The sequence below is a fragment of the Procambarus clarkii genome, chromosome 72 (assembly GCF_040958095.1).
Source record: "Procambarus clarkii isolate CNS0578487 chromosome 72, FALCON_Pclarkii_2.0, whole genome shotgun sequence".
Lineage (NCBI taxonomy): Eukaryota > Metazoa > Arthropoda > Malacostraca > Decapoda > Cambaridae > Procambarus > Procambarus clarkii.
This window is the reverse complement of record NC_091221.1, coordinates 7,231,588-7,247,447: the sequence shown is the minus strand read 5'-3', so window position 1 is coordinate 7,247,447 and position 15,860 is coordinate 7,231,588. Positions and strand designations below refer to the sequence as shown.

The 15,860-nt window shown below is 44.2% G+C and overlaps 1 protein-coding gene across 4 annotated transcripts in view; it reads left to right on the top strand.

Annotated features, from left to right (window-relative positions):
• The window catches only part of LOC123773625 (uncharacterized), a 301,086-nt gene that overhangs the window by 61,689 nt on the left and 223,537 nt on the right, over window positions 1-15,860 (top strand). The window contains exon 1 of one of the 4 annotated variants that reach the window (XM_069312404.1): window positions 14,458-14,515. The exons of the other annotated variants lie outside the window; for them this stretch is intronic. The gene's annotated coding sequence lies outside the window, so the exon portion shown is untranslated. Of the gene's footprint in view, window positions 1-14,457; window positions 14,516-15,860 lie in introns of those variants that run through there. 4 annotated transcript variants of the gene reach the window in all.

Below are 15,860 nucleotides of genomic sequence, written 5' to 3'. Positions count from 1 at the left end.
AAGATTTTTGGACCTGTAAATTTGTAGACCTCATCCTGGAAACATTCTTGTATCAACATGTTAAACAAGCTACGAGGATGAGGGAAGGGGACGTTCCCTCCATGCTAGATTTGATATTTACCAGGAAGGAGGAAGAGATATTTGACATTCAGTACCTTCCTCCCTTGGGTAAAAGTGACCATGTCTTTTTGGAAATAAAGTATGCAATGCGTTATAAGCTGGAAGAAAATAAGGAGGTTGAAGCAGTTGAAAAACCAGACTTCAGGAGAGGACATTATGGTGACCTTAGAAATTTTTTTAGTGAGTATAATTGGACAGACTTGATGCTAGGCAAGGAAGTGAATGAGATGTATGGCAAGTTTTGTGAAATATATGATAAAGGCACAAAAAAATTTATACCAAAACAGAGATGCAGGACCAGAAAACAGGATTGGTTCGACAGAAATTGTGAGAGGGCAAGAGACCAAAAGACACAAAAATGGAATCAGTATAGGAAGAGGCCAAACCCCCAAACATACCAGCGATACAAAGATGCGAGAAACAATTATACAGCAGTAAGGAGAGAGGCAGAAAGAAATTTTGAAAAAGGGATAGCAGATAAATGTAAAACAGAACCGGGCCTATTCTACAAATTCATAAACAACAAATTGCAGGTAAAGGATAATATCCAGAGGTTGGAAATGGGAAACAGATTCACGGAAAATGAAAAGGAAATGTGTGAAACATTAAATGAAAAGTTCCAAAGTGTGTTTGTACAAAATGAAATCTTCAGAGAACCAGACACAATAAGAATTCCAGAGAACAACATAGAGCGGATAGAGGTGTCTAGAGATGAAGTGGAAAATATGCTAAAGGAGCTCGGGAGGAACAAAGCAGCTGGACCAGATGGCGTTTCACCATGGGTTCTGAGAGAATGTGCATCTGAGCTCAGCATTCCACTTCACCTGATCTTTCAGGCATCCCTGTGTACAGGAATCGTAGCAGACGTGTGGAAACAGGCTAACATAGTTCCAATCTACAAAAGTGGCAGCAGGGAAGACCCCCTCAATTATAGACCTGTATCATTGACAAGTGTAATAGTGAAAGTATTGGAAAAGCTAATCAAAACTAAATGGGTAGAACACCTGGAGAGAAATGATATAATATCAGACAGACAGTATGGTTTTCGATCAGGAAGATCCTGTGTATCGAATTTACTCAGTTTCTATGATCGGGCCACAGAGATATTACAGGAAAGAGATGGCTGGGTTGACTGCATCTATCTGGACCTAAAAAAGGCTTTCGACAGAGTTCCACATAAGAGGTTGTTCTGGAAACTGGAAAATATTGGAGGGGTGACAGGTAAGCTTCTATCATGGATGAAAAATTTTCTGACTGATAGAAAAATGAGGGCAGTAATCAGAGGCAATGTATCGGAATGGAGAAATGTCACAAGTGGAGTACCACAGGGTTCAGTTCTTGCACCAGTGATGTTTATTGTGTACATAAATGATCTACCAGTTGGTATACAGAATTATATGAACATGTTTGCTGATGATGCTAAGATAATAGGAAGGATAAGAAATTTAGATGATTGTCATGCCCTTCAAGAAGACCTGGACAAAATAAGTATATGGAGCACCACTTGGCAAATGGAATTTAATGTTAATAAATGTCATGTTATGGAATGTGGAATAGGAGAACATAGACCCCACACAACCTATATATTATGTGAGAAATCTTTAAAGAATTCTGATAAAGAAAGAGATCTAGGAGTGGTTCTAGATAGAAAACTATCACCTGAGGACCACATTAAGAATATTGTGCAAGGAGCCTATGCAATGCTTTCTAACTTCAGAATTGCATTTAAATACATGGATGGCGATATACTAAAGAAGTTGTTCATGACTTTTGTTAGGCCAAAGCTAGAATATGCAGCTGTTGTGTGGTGCCCATATCTTAAGAAGCACATCAACAAACTGGAAAAGGTGCAAAGACATGCTACTAAGTGGCTCCCAGAACTGAAGGGCAAGAGCTACGAGGAGAGGTTAGAAGCATTAAATATGCCAAAACTAGAAGACAGAAGAAAAAGAGGTGATATGATCACTACGTACAAAATAGTAACAGGAATTGATAAAATCGACAGGGAAGACTTCCTGAGACCTGGAACTTCAAGAACAAGAGGCCATAGATTTAAACTAGCTAAACACAGATGCCGAAGAAATATAAGAAAATTCACCTTCGCAAATAGAGTGGTAGACGGTTGGAATAAGTTAAGTGAGAAGGTGGTGGAGGCCAAGACCGTCAGTAGTTTCAAAGCGTTATATGACAAAGAGTGCTGGGAAGACGGGACACCACGAGCGTAGCTCTCATCCTGTAACTACACTTAGGTAATTACACTTAGGTAATTACACACACCTTGCGGATTACCTTGTGATGATTTCGGGGCTTTAGCGTCCCCGTGGCCCGGTCCTCAACCAGGCCTCAGCCTACCTCTCTCCCACCACTCTCGGCCTACCACCAATTTATTGAGAAATTGAAAGGCGGAACCAAAAACTGAAGTTCGAACCCCCGCAAGCACAATTAGATGATTACTAACCACAATTACAGCACCATATACCACCACCACCACCATCCGCACACCACCCAACCACCACGACAATCAAATAGCATTTACGAACCGTGGGAAGAAGGCCTTCAGAGCATTGTAAACATAGCAACTAGTTGAGAGCAAAGGGGGTGGCTAATGACCTAGATATAGCGTCCTCTATCACTAAGAGAAACACAGATAAGCTCCACCCTCCATATCCATGTCTCCACCACATCATCTACTTTCAAAGAACACAATAAAGTAGCTATCAAAATGACAAGTTGGATAAGAAGAACCTCTCAAACAAGAGAGATGTCATACCAATGACGATACCTTTCAAGAGGGTCAGTGCTCTCTAGAGTACCTAGCACACTAACATTGCTAGGTACGCCCCCTTCCCCACCACAACCACGTCTAGTCACATCTCTACTCCCACGGGACCCGTGCAGCCTCCAGCGGTCCGTTACCGCCGTGATCCTGAGAGGAATCCGTAACTCGATCACTGGGCTTTCGGGCGGACAGCAGGCGTGAGGCTCCCAGGCAGGGAGGAGAGAGAGGAAGACGTGGCGCTCCCAGATGCGCGGGGGGCAAGATAATCCACTCCAAGACACAGCGTTTAGCAGGTTCTACAGCTCAAAGTATCTTTACAGATGGTAAAGAATGATGCAACTTCGTAGAGAAGAGATGCAAGTCGAAGGTAATAAGCCAAATCCTCGCTAACATTGCACAAGGAAGGTTATGCCAAGTTCATTTATGGAAAGGCGGATAAACTCTTAAAATTTTCTTGGATCACTTAAGGGGAACCGCTAGGCTCTCTCTCTTTCTCCCACCCCAAGTGAACCCAGAAGGCTCTCTCTTCCCCACCCCCAAGTGAACCGCTAGGCTCTCTCTCTCTCTCTCTCTCTCTCTCTCTCTCCCACCCTAAGTGAACCTCAAGGCTCTCTCCCACCCCAAGTGAACCGCTGTGTTGAGTCGACACTCTGAAGAATCTCGTTCGCATTAGTTTTCACAAGAGACCGTCCTTACGCAGGAAGGCAGACAGAGAAGCTGGCTCTCTGACCGGCTCTCTGGCCGGCTATCTGACTGGCTATCTAACCGGCTATCTTGCTGTGTGTCCGGCTGGCTGTGTGTACTCGGCTGGCTATGGCTGGCCAGCAGGCACAAGTTAACTTACTAACCGGTGACAACCTTCCCACCATCAAGAGCAGCGGCTTGCCAAGTTTAGGAAATATTCCTGTAAATTAGATGAAATTCAGTGTTTTGCTTCGGACACCAAGGAGAAAATTATCTTGCTTCAAGTGAGCGGTTACTTGCGGTTAATGGCAGCGTGTGTGGGATGTGTTAAGGGGGAATGGGGGAAGGTTAATGACTTAATTACGCCGTTTGTGTTCCTGAATGAGGTGGTGCTTAGTGTAAGTAACAGTAGCGAGAGTGATGCTCCTTGCTGTCATCCTAATTAAGTAATTTGAGGATACTATGATGTTTGAGTAATGGAATGTTTTTCCCTGTGTTGGTTGTGGGTTCAGAGGATTAGGAGTGGCTGAGTGGACAGCACTCAGGACTCGTAATCCTGGGGACCAGGGGTTCGATCCCCGGCGATGGCGGAAAACAAATGCGCAGAGTTTCTTTCATCCTGATGCTCCTGTTACCTAGCAGTAAATAAGTATCTGGGAGTTAGATAGTTGTTACGGACTGCTTCCTGGGTGTGTGTGTGTGAAAAAAATCGTTGATTGATTGACAGTTGAGAGGCGGACCGAAAGAGCAGAGCTCAACCCCCGCAAGCACAACTAGATGAATACAACCCATTTCCCACCGCTAGAAGTCAAAGTGGTGCTCCTATGTAGATATACAGGAGTAGGAAAGCTAAGATATAACGATATAATGATATAAGATATAAAGCCAAATACTTAAGACACTATAAACTGTATCCTCGTCTACTGAGACACCTTCGGATCATCAACAGCGCTAACTGTTAGTTAACTGTGGCTTCTCCACTAACGAACTCCATACCAAGGTACACGATGAACGGGTTCATGGGAACAATGTTGTGTGTGTGTGTGTGTGTGTGTGTGTGTGTGTGTGTGTGTGTGTGTGTGTGTGTGTGTGTGTGTGTGTGTGTGTGTGTGTGTACCTACCTAGTTGCCTAGTTGTACTTACCTGTGTGTGTGTGTGTGTTGTGGTGGAAAGGTAAGGATTGATTGCTTCCGTCGAAGACTGCTAATTCATTGTGCACCCCATACTCATCCTGTGAGCCGTAGCGCAAAAAAAACATCACAGAGGGCACAAAAGGTCTTTATCAAACCTCAAAGGAGATTATTACGTTAACAATTACATCTATCCTTCACACCTTATAATTGTAATGTCAGCTAGTTACAGAGAATGTTCCATTTCAATAACTATGTATTAATAGTTAACCAATATACATTATTGGCAGGTGTTCTCGCTAATACATAGTTGTTTGAGTTATGGAGATATTACAGAGTTGGGTGCAACTCCTGGCCTCCAGGATGTACGGTTTCCTCACTCCCCTAAGCAAACAACATATGGTCAGAGAATGAGCTACTGGATTTTGAACTCAGTTGTACTCTGTAATGAGCATTTAAGCTCCCTTGGGAGAACAGGTGTTACGCAGCCATAGACTCCAGTACATACGCTCCGTGACGCAGTTTGCGTAGACACACACACACACACACACACAGTACCGCTCCTATGCCAGGTAAGTCCACTTCGGGTTCACCATAGCCCGTGCTACTTGCCCCGCTCCTATGCCAGGTAAGTCCACTTCGGGTTCACCATAGCCCTTGCTACTTGCCCCGCTCCTGTGCCAGGTAAGTCCACTACGGGCTCACCATAGCCCTTGCTACTTGCCCCGCCCCTATGCCAGGTAAGTCCACTTCGGGTTCACCATAGCCCTTGCTACTTGCCCCGCTCCTGTGCCAGGTAAGTCCACTACGGGCTCACCATAGCCCGTGCTACTTGCCCCGCTCCTGTGCCAGGTAAGTCCACTACGGGCTCACCATAGCCCATGCTACTTGGAACTTGTTCCGAGTAGCTGAATCTATAACAACAACATAACAGCTTACGTAGCTCACTATACTGTTACTACTGTTTCGGCTGCTGTTACTGTTTAAGGCTGTTGTTTTCCGCTACCGTTACTCCTGTTACCATACACTACCACTTCTACAACCACTATCATCACTACTTGCATATTGCAACTACCACTACCCCCTATTCCCCCCTTCTACTACTATTATTGCTACAGCTACCAGAGTAGCTGTGGTCGGCTTCATGTGGTCGGCTGACTTTATTTCACTCAGACGCGTTGAATGCAGCTTCAGATGCGAGTGAGTCTAGGAATGAGTGATCCCTGATGGAGTGATGTTTAAACAAGACAAAAGAATTACCAGGATTATACAGAGAGAGAAAGAGAGAGACAGACAGAGACAAAGAGGTGGTGAATGAAAACAAAATATCCAGAAAAAGTCGACGCTCCTAATTTCAACCCCAACACACACGCACACATACCAGGAGTTCCGTGATCCGGGGGTTGTCGGAGAGCGAATTAGAGGTCAGAGGTCACCTGGAGAAGCTCGACAAGCTTCGAAGGTCACGCAAAGGTCACCAAGGTCAGAGGAATGACTGCCAGGTGAATGGGCTCTCGAGTGAATATATATATATAATATTGTTTCGTGTCCATGGCTGCAGTAATCCTTGAATACTGCAGCCATGGCCAAGAGGAGCTGGCCATGGTCTGCTGACTTCTGGAGTGCTCTGCTGATAGCCAATGAGGCAGATGGCCCCACGCTCTGCTGGTTTTTGGCATCGTAGCGAAGACGACAAACACAAATAATATAATTTAGTTTCAGCTTTTCCGAGTCGTTGGACTCGCGTTGCTGTGATCCGGTGCTGTGAAGCTCTCGTAAGCGAGGAGAGCTCGAGCTACACTACCCCTTACACCACCATCATGGGCCGAGCTACACTACCCCTCTACACCACCACCATCTACACCCACACTTACACCACCCACCACCCCACGCTGTTACCGTAGGTTATACACCCATACAGCTATCTACGATCAGTTCTAAACCCTACACCAGCATCTACACCACCCATACCACTATCTACACCATTCACACCATCATCTACAGCTCTCATACCACTATCTACACCATTCATATCATCTACACCCACACTATCTATAGCAGATTGTACACCTACGCCATCTACACCCAGCCCTCAATCTATCCGAAGATGAGGAGGGTAGAAATAGCCTAAGCTACTCTATCCTTTTGAGATGTATCTTAATGTCTCAATAAGCGTGCTTGAACTATCCAAGGAAGGATAATTCCACAGGAAATCCCATGTGAAGATTCCACAGCCGCAATTGTCTGTAACGTCGCACTGGTCCATGATTTCTGTGTCACGCAATCAATACTCTGTAACTAGAACTCTTTCTTTATCTTTCTGTGGCCTCAGGCTGCAGACTCAGAAGCCTATTCATTCAAAATTGGAAATCTTTGGCATTCAGTATATTACACTGTTATCGGGCGTCATATTTTCTCGAATTCAAAAATTCAAATTTTTATTCAGGAAAAGTACATACATAGATGATTTACAAACATAATGTTGGATTTATAGATAGAGCTAATACAGCCTAAAGCCACTAATACGCATAGCGTTTCAGGCAACTATCTTGGAACTACGGATGAATTTTGAAAGTATTCAAAGTGTAAACTAAATATGAAAATGACTTTCTTAAGTGCCAATGAAGTATAATTAGGCTTGAATTACGTTCCAGTGCTCAAGGTGCTCTGATTAATGTGCTTCCACTCTGAAAAGCAACAAAAATCATTGCCCAGAAGCCTGTTGATCTGTTTAACCAACGACTGACAATTCCTCAGGATGCAACCCACAACAGCTGCCTCGCTCCCGTGTACTTGTTTAACTACTAAGGAAACAAGAGGCATCAGGCGCAAGGAAACGTCACTAAATAGTCGACACTGGCCGGGAGTCGAACTCTAGTCCAATCAGCGGACACGACTGAACACTGGACGTCACTTCGGCCGAATAAGACCTAAGAAGGGGGACCTTCGACAAGCCGCCAGCTTCCTGCCCTCAGCTAAATAAGTGAAGCACAAACAAATAATTGCCCAAACGCTTTGACACTGACTACAAACTGCTGTCAACTCCAAGAACAGGAAGTTCTTTTGCGGGGGAATGAACACGTGAACATTTGCATAACTTATCAAGATCCATCTCAGAATAACATAAAAACTTAAAGAAAATACAAAATAAATTAATTTAACTTTATGCTTACGTCCTTGGTTCATAACCGGATCCCGGGTTCGATTCCCGGGCTAGACAGAAACGGTTGGGCAAGTTTCTTGATGCTTCTATTCACCTAACAGTATATAACTACATTATCCGGGAGTTAATGAACTGTAGGTTCCATCCCAGGAAAGGTCGTGAGTATTTGCCTTAAATGGGTGGGGGTCGGTGGGATGGGGTGTCGAGAAGCCATAGTTTCCCCTTGATTCTTTGGGAGTCTCCATTTTCTACTGGAGTTTCGTTTTCTTCGTTTTAGCCATTGCCGTTCAATGGGTAAAACTCATTGAATCTCCTCTGGTGCGAGAGGAGATTCAACGAGCTGTTAGTACACCCAAAGGCATAGACAGGCACGTGTGTGCACACCAAAAAACGGGGAGGAGGGGGGTCTACTACTTTACCTTTATCATCTATATATGAAATATAAATTATAACTACTAGTTTGACTCCATCAGTTCGTCCTCGCCTGGAGACCTTCCTTACTTCTCCTCCTACTTGGGAGACTTCCTCCTCCTTCTCCATCACCACCTCAGAAGAGATACGGAGAGAACTTTTATTTTTAACAGGCACGTCTCCAAGACCTTATGAAGGTCACGTACTTTAGGGCCAAGACCTTAAAGTGTGTGTTATTAATATCCCCATTTCCCTGGTTATAGGGGAGACTACGAAAAAGCAGAGCAGACACCGGTGATAACAAAGAATTATTCAATTAAGCGAGAATCGAAGTTGAAAGTAACGCAGTAAATTAACATCTAGGGTTAAATAATCGAAACTACTGCGTCATGGCTTAATGATAAATTAGGCTCAATTTAAAAGGGTACAATTAAAACTAAAATGAGCCAACGGGATCCTATGTGTCAATCTTTGGGGGATGCTGCAACACTGAGGAGAAGACTGAGCCCAGAGGAGGATTACAGAATGTCGTATGATGACCTAGACAAACTAGATGGCAGCTTGACCTCACTCCAACCAAGTGCAAAGCGATGGGATTTGCTACGTGGATAAGCAGGCCACAGAGACAATTCAAGATAATTGGAAGATAAATTGAGCTTAAAATGATAGAAGATCTGAGAGTAGCAGGACAATACGAATGGCGTCCGACAAACTGATGAATGCTCCCGCAGCCGTCATCTTAAGGGTCAATTAAGGAGGCCCTAGTATGGAATCCCCACTTGATAAACATCGCAAAACTACAACAAGTCGACAGGTTTGCTACAGGATTTCATCTGAGGTCTGAGTGAACTGCATCTCACGACACTGGGAATAGTAGTAGTAATAATAATAGTCTAACGTTTAATGTGAGGAACTGGGTTTCTTATCTTGTACGGTGCTTAGATAATTAGGCAGTATTTGAGGGAATTAAACAGTGAGGGGTGGAAGTAGCTTACTTTGCCCTTTAAATAAATTTTCTATCAAATAAGTTTTCTATGAATCAAGATTATTTATCAAAGAAAACGTTAATTTTGCCAATGTAAACAATAAAAGTTAGTTAAATCACTTAATAGGTTCAACCTTGATGACGAGCGGACGTCTGGACACCTCCTCCCCCTGGGAATCACCGGATCGCGTTCTGTTTTGCGTTTTGGATTCTGATACTGCCGTTTGGCATTCTTATTCAATGGTGAGGATTGTTACGACGCCTGGCGCACTTGTCGCCTTGGGTCACGGGATTGTTGATAGATTTTGAACGCTTTCTGGCGGGGTGACGGTGTCCGGCGCCGGCTTGGCTGAGAGGTGCCGGGAGTTGGTGTGCCCTCAGCCGTGGTGGTGGGCTCCTGGTGTGCCCTCAGTCGTGGTGGGCTCCTGGTGTGCCCTCAGCCGTGGTGGGCTCCTGGTGTGCCCTCAGCCGTGGTGGGCTCCTGGTGTGCCCTCAGCCGTGGTGGGCTCCTGGTGTGCCCTCAGCCGTGGTGGGCTCCTGGTGTGCCCTCAGCCGTGGTGGTGGGCTCCTGGTGTGCCCATAGCCGTGGTGGTGGGCTCCTGGTGTGCCCTCAGCCGTGGTGGGTTTTTGGCTTCTTCTCTGCCGGAGGACACTAGATGACTTTTTGCGTTTTAGCTGAGGGCCGAGTTTTTGGTTTTGCTCCCCAGTGTTCTCTGTGAGGAGCGGGGCCGGTGCTTGTCACCCTGAGGGACTCCCGGGGCTCCCCAATCATCTGCCCGCCTGTGCGTTTCTTTGCCGCGAAGCACATTAGTTTCCGCTGATAAGCGACATTCATTTCCGTGCTACTTGGTACTTGTTCCGAGTAGCTGAATCTATAACAACAATATCTTCTTGCTTGCAGGTAGTCTCTCGCTCATATACAGAGGGGAGACTTTTATAACATTTGGGGTTAGGGTTTGTTTTTAAGTTCTATTGTTTGGGAGTGTTTTGTGGCCGCCTGGTGCTTGTGTGTTTTAGAAGAGAGTAATTCTGGTGATGTGTGCGTGTGCGTGCAAGTGCGTGTGTACTCGCCTAGATGTGCTGGTAGGGTCGAGCTTGGCTCCCAGCCCCCGCCTTCCAAATGTCCTTAGATTAATGCACTGACTCATTTCTCACGCTTTTATCATTTTTTTTACATATTTTAAACGAGTTAACTTCAACGATTTCCACAGCAAATTTATTCCATTTATTGACAGCTTTGACACTGAAAATGTTCTTCCTGGTGTCTCTTTGACTCATTTGTGTCTCCAGTTTCCATCTATGACCCCCAGCTCATTCTGCTGTTCCTGACTTTGAATAACGCCGCTTTGTCCACTTTGTCAATCTCCTCACAATCTTGTATGTTGTTATCATGCCTCCTTCTATCTCTCATTTCCTCCATCGTGGTAAGGTCTAACGCTCTCAGTCTTTCCTCATAGCTCCGGAAAGAGTCTCGTTGCAAAACATTGGTCCTTTTCTAGTTTCTCCTTATAATTTTTCAAGTAAGGGTTCCATGCTGGGGATGCATATTCAAGAGTGGGTCTCACCTTCGTTGTATACATAGGGGCCAGAAAGCTTCTTTGTCCAAGTTTCTGACTCGCAGATGTTAACAAGTATGGCATATACAGCTGCTTGCTAATGTGGGCTTCTGGCATCAGATTTGGGGTTTTGTCCACTCTCAGGTCTTTCTCCTTTTCTGCTCGAAGAATTTGTCTTCCCTTCATGCTACACTGCTGTACCGGCCTCCACACTCTTGTTCCAATTCTCGTAACTTTGCATTAGGCTGGATTAAACTCTAACAGCCATTTTTCAGACCACTTGAAATGTGTCCAAATCCTTTTGCAATGCCTCACAATCTAACCATGACCTGTTTCTTCTCATCAATTTTGCATTATCTGCGAAACATTGATACGAATCAGCCAGTTTCCTCTGTCAGATTATTGGCAAATATTAGAATTAGGATGGGCCCTAGAACCTACCCTTAAGGTACTCCACTTGTAACCTCTCTCCACTCTGGTGTGTGTGTGTGTGTGTGTGTGTGTGTGTGTGTGTGTGTGTGTGTGTGTGTGTGTGTGTGTGTGTGTGTGTGTGTGTGTGTAGGAGGCATCAGCTGGTGCTGCTTACCTAACAGATGTCTATGGGAAAAGTGAAGATTACTACGTTATGCTTCCTCCTACTAGCTATTGTAGTGGTCACGGTCTCTCTCTCTCTCTCTCTCTCTTTCTCTCTCTGTCTCTCTCTCTCTCTCTCTCTCTCTCTCTCTCTCTCTCTCTCTCTCTCTCTCTCTCTCTCTCTCTCTCTCTCTCTCTCTCTCTCTCTCTCAATCCCAAAAGAACAGCTGACCAGCAAAATAAAACAACATATATTTTGACCTAAATTGCTGGATTGTAAACGAAAGGAGTTAGAAGAGACTTAGAGCACTAATAATGCCCATGCCTGTGTTAATTCATGGGTTGAGGACTGGTAACCATGGCGAACAAGCACTTCTTAAAACATAATATTTCAGAGCCACTAAGAGGACCTGACCCACCGGAAACACTACATCTTTTCGTGCCAAAATGAGGCAGATGTTGAAAAAATAATGAGATGCCTCTAGGAGCTAGCGACAACTGCTTGAGTACATAGTGGAACTGAAGGTTAGGTTAGACAAGGAAACCCGTTAAAAGAAAATGAGAAATTGCAGACGTGGGGGGAGGACTAAAGTAAGATTGAGGGACTTTCTGAATAAAATCCAATGGTAGAGAGCGAGAGAGAGAGAGAAATTCGACTGGTTTGAATCCCAGGCGGGACAGAAATGGTTTGGCGCAGCTCCTATCACCTGATGCACCTCTTCACCCAGCAATACTCAGGAGTTAGTTAGCTTGTTGTGGTGTTGCATCCTGGGCGGGGTCAGTAACTTGACCTTGTGAGAGGGGGAAGACCTCGATATAAACCTAACGTGTATGAAGACACTCTGGCTCCTGTTCAAACCACTGAAGAAGGAGAGGAACGCGAAAGGTACAATGTTCAAAAATCATCACAGAGAAGCTGAAGAAAGAAAATATCAAAGCCTGGAAAAGTACAGAGAACTAGAGGCAAAGGATAACAGAGAAGCTAGAAAGGGAATCAGAAGTGAATACACTCGAGTCAGAAGAGAAGCTGAGAGGCAAATTACAATTGACATTGCGGTAGAAACTAATGATGGACCAAATCTGTTCTATAGCCATATAAGGAGGAAAGCCACAGTGAGAGGCCATCTTGACGAAACTAAACAGGATTCTCACAGAAAAAAAATAAGGAGGTATGTGAGGAACTCGACACAAGATTTTAGGAGGCGTTTACAATACAACCAGTGTGGATACCAAGGTTGCAGGATAAAAGACCAGAAGAAACAATGGATGACATTGCATAACACCAAAATTATAAGCGTACAGAGGTTTACAACGTGATTAGTGCCAGAGCTACGTGGGTTAAGCTACGAGAATAGGTTAATGGAACTAAATATCCCAACCTCAGACAATAGAAGTAAAAGAGGAGATATGATCCCAACGTACAAGATAATGAGTGGAATAGATGAAGTGAATAGCCTCTTCATATTGAGAGAAACAGAACAAGAGGACACAGATGGAAGCTGGAAAGCGCAAGAAAGCAAATGGACTGAAAGAAGTTATGGAAGCCACCTCCATCTACAACTTTAGGACCAGATTCGACAAAGAATTTGAACGCCACATTAGTTGTAATATACAGCAATAGGTACAAGGTTAGTAAGCTGGGTATTAAAGAGCTGAACCTCTCACTCCCTCGTAGACACTGATAGATTGGTTGATAAAGATTAAGCCACCCAAGAAGTGGCACGGGCATGAATAGCCCGTAAGACACTGATAGGTAAGTACCTGGGAGGATGATGGTGGGAGAGAAATATATTGGGACGTGGGAGAGACAGAAGCGACCCGTGACCAAGGAGGTGTGTGTGTGTGTGTGTGTGGTGTGTGTGTGTGTGTGTGTGTGTGTGTGTGTGTGTGTGTGTGTGTGTGTGTGTGTGTGTGTGTGTGTGTGTGTGTCTGTGTGTGTGTGGTGTGTGTGTGGGGGGGGGGGAGGCCACTAGCCACCATCACCGCAAGGTGTGCAGTAGTCCACACACACACTGCCACTAACAGCAGCAGTAACGCTAATTGCCACACCAATCACTGTGAACAAACGAGGACATACACACACACACACACGTCTCCCTTAGGCCTAATATTCATTACATTAATTATTCTCTAATCCATTATAATACATTATCGGTGTGGCGTTTATCCTCCATTTTGTAGACTTATCTGATGATGACACTGTCAAAAACATTCGGCCAGTCGATAATAATGCAGTCTACCCGCTCGGTCGTATCTGATCTGCGAAGTTATATGTAATCTACAAGGTTCGTGGAACAGGAAATTACATCCCTGTACGGGCAATGGTGTTCCTTTGAGAAGGTCGACGCCAAAAGATTAGATAAACTGAAATATCTAATAAATTGGTGTTTTTTCGCTTGTTTGGGGGTCTAGGCCTACTGCAGCCTATTGGAAGAGGTGAGGTTAGGATTGGAGGAGTCGGTGGTACCGTTGCTTGCAGCATTAATGACCTAATTAAACTATAATCTACCGAAGGGGTTATCTTATTTACAGCTCCTTAATTGGTATCTGGCTATCTAGCCTCTCTGTGTTGCATGACCCCCTTGATAGGAAATCTTTTATCAGGTCGAAGTTAAAGGTGCGTGATTAGCCTTAGTTCCGTTCGTAGTTGTGTATAATAAGTCATTGCGACTCCGTTCAGGAGAGAAGCCTCGTGACACCTAAATATCGAGTACTGAACATAGAGAATATAGCGCATGGCAAACCGATCTTTACCGACCCCTGGCATACGATCGGTAATTGCTGGCACCTGCGGCGTTCCACATCCTCAGGTGATGTTGGACTAGAGCGGCTGAGTTGTCTATTCAGGCTTTCCTATATAAATAATTATCCCTCAAACCGAATAATTAAATCAAAATTATCTATCGCTCATGTGGCAAACATTATACTCATCTCCAGGTGAGTATTGGGGGTATCTTTAGGATAGATTTTGTGATCTTCGGTGATGTGGGTGATGGCGAATGTTGGCAACTGTGTGTTTACATGTGGAGGGCCGGGTCGTCGTCAGCGCTGCCGTCAGTGTCTCATCCTCCCCGGGGGCGTGAGGGTGTTGCCTGGGCGCTCTCCTCCCTGTGTGTGCGTGTGTCTCATTTTGTTGACAGAAAATCAAATTATGTTTCAAGATTAATACATATTTCAGCCATCAACACAAATGGTGTATTATGAAGAAAATGTTTTTAGTGCAACAGAAATGAATGAATAATGATAAAAAAATGGCTATAAGCCATGGAATTTATTATAAAATAAAGCCTTAAATATATATATATATATATATAAACATCATTAATAGTGAAACATGAAAAAGTATCCAATGTTGTTTTTAATACAACAAAAATAAATTAATGATGATAAGATTGCTCGTTACCATGGAATTTATTACAAAATAAAACCTGAAATATAGAAAAAGAAAATATTTGCCTCATTAACAGTGAAACATGGAAAAAAAGTATCAAATGTTGTTTATTCTGTAAACAGAGGTAAACATTTTGTTTACCCCCTCCAGTATACCGACGTTTGTTTGTTTGTTTGTGGCGTGATAAACACCGCAAAATTGAAATACTTCTGCATTACCAAATAAGTTCTCAAATCTTCTATTGACAATTACAATGAAATTAAGAAATGGCGAATGAGGAAATAGATGATCGATTATCCGGTATAAACACAGTGTCATTGTAATTTGAGCCATATTACGAAGAAACAGATATTGAGGGGAATGAATTTTTATTCAAATTCAATCAAAATATTAAAAATACGTCCTGTAGGTCCTAATGGGGGAATGTTAATCTTGCCAGTGCCTGTTATTGGACAAGTTAACCAAACAACGAATTGGTTATTTGATGCCATTCTTATTTTCTTAGTTACAGCACGCATGGTGTTCGGGATTCGCGGTCCACGGACCCGAGTTCGATTCCCGTGTTCATTTAGCAGTAAATAGGTACCTGGGAGTTAGACAGCTGCTGGGGAATGTGTGTGTGTGTGACAGATATATGTAGTAGATATGAAAGAGGATAATAGGTTGGGAGTCAGTACATTAGATTCCCGACGGTTAAAAAGGCGGGGTCCAAGAGCTAACATCTAACTCCTGCAGGCATAAATAGGACGCACATACACACGGCGGGGACCGGTGGCCGAGCGGACAGCACGCTGGACACGTGATCCCGGGTTCGATCCCAGGCGCCGGCGAGAAACAATGGGCAGAGTTTCTTTCGCCCTATGCCCCTGTTACCTAGCAGTAAATAGGTACCTGGGAGTTAGTCAGCTGTCACGGGTTGCTTCCTGGGGTGTGTGGTGTGGGGGAGAAAAAAATAGTAGTAGTTAGAAACAGTTGAGAGGCGGGCCTAAAGAGCAGAGCTCAACCCCCGCAAGCACAACTAGGTGAATACGACTAGGTGAATACTGCACGTTCATTTAAAACAATTAA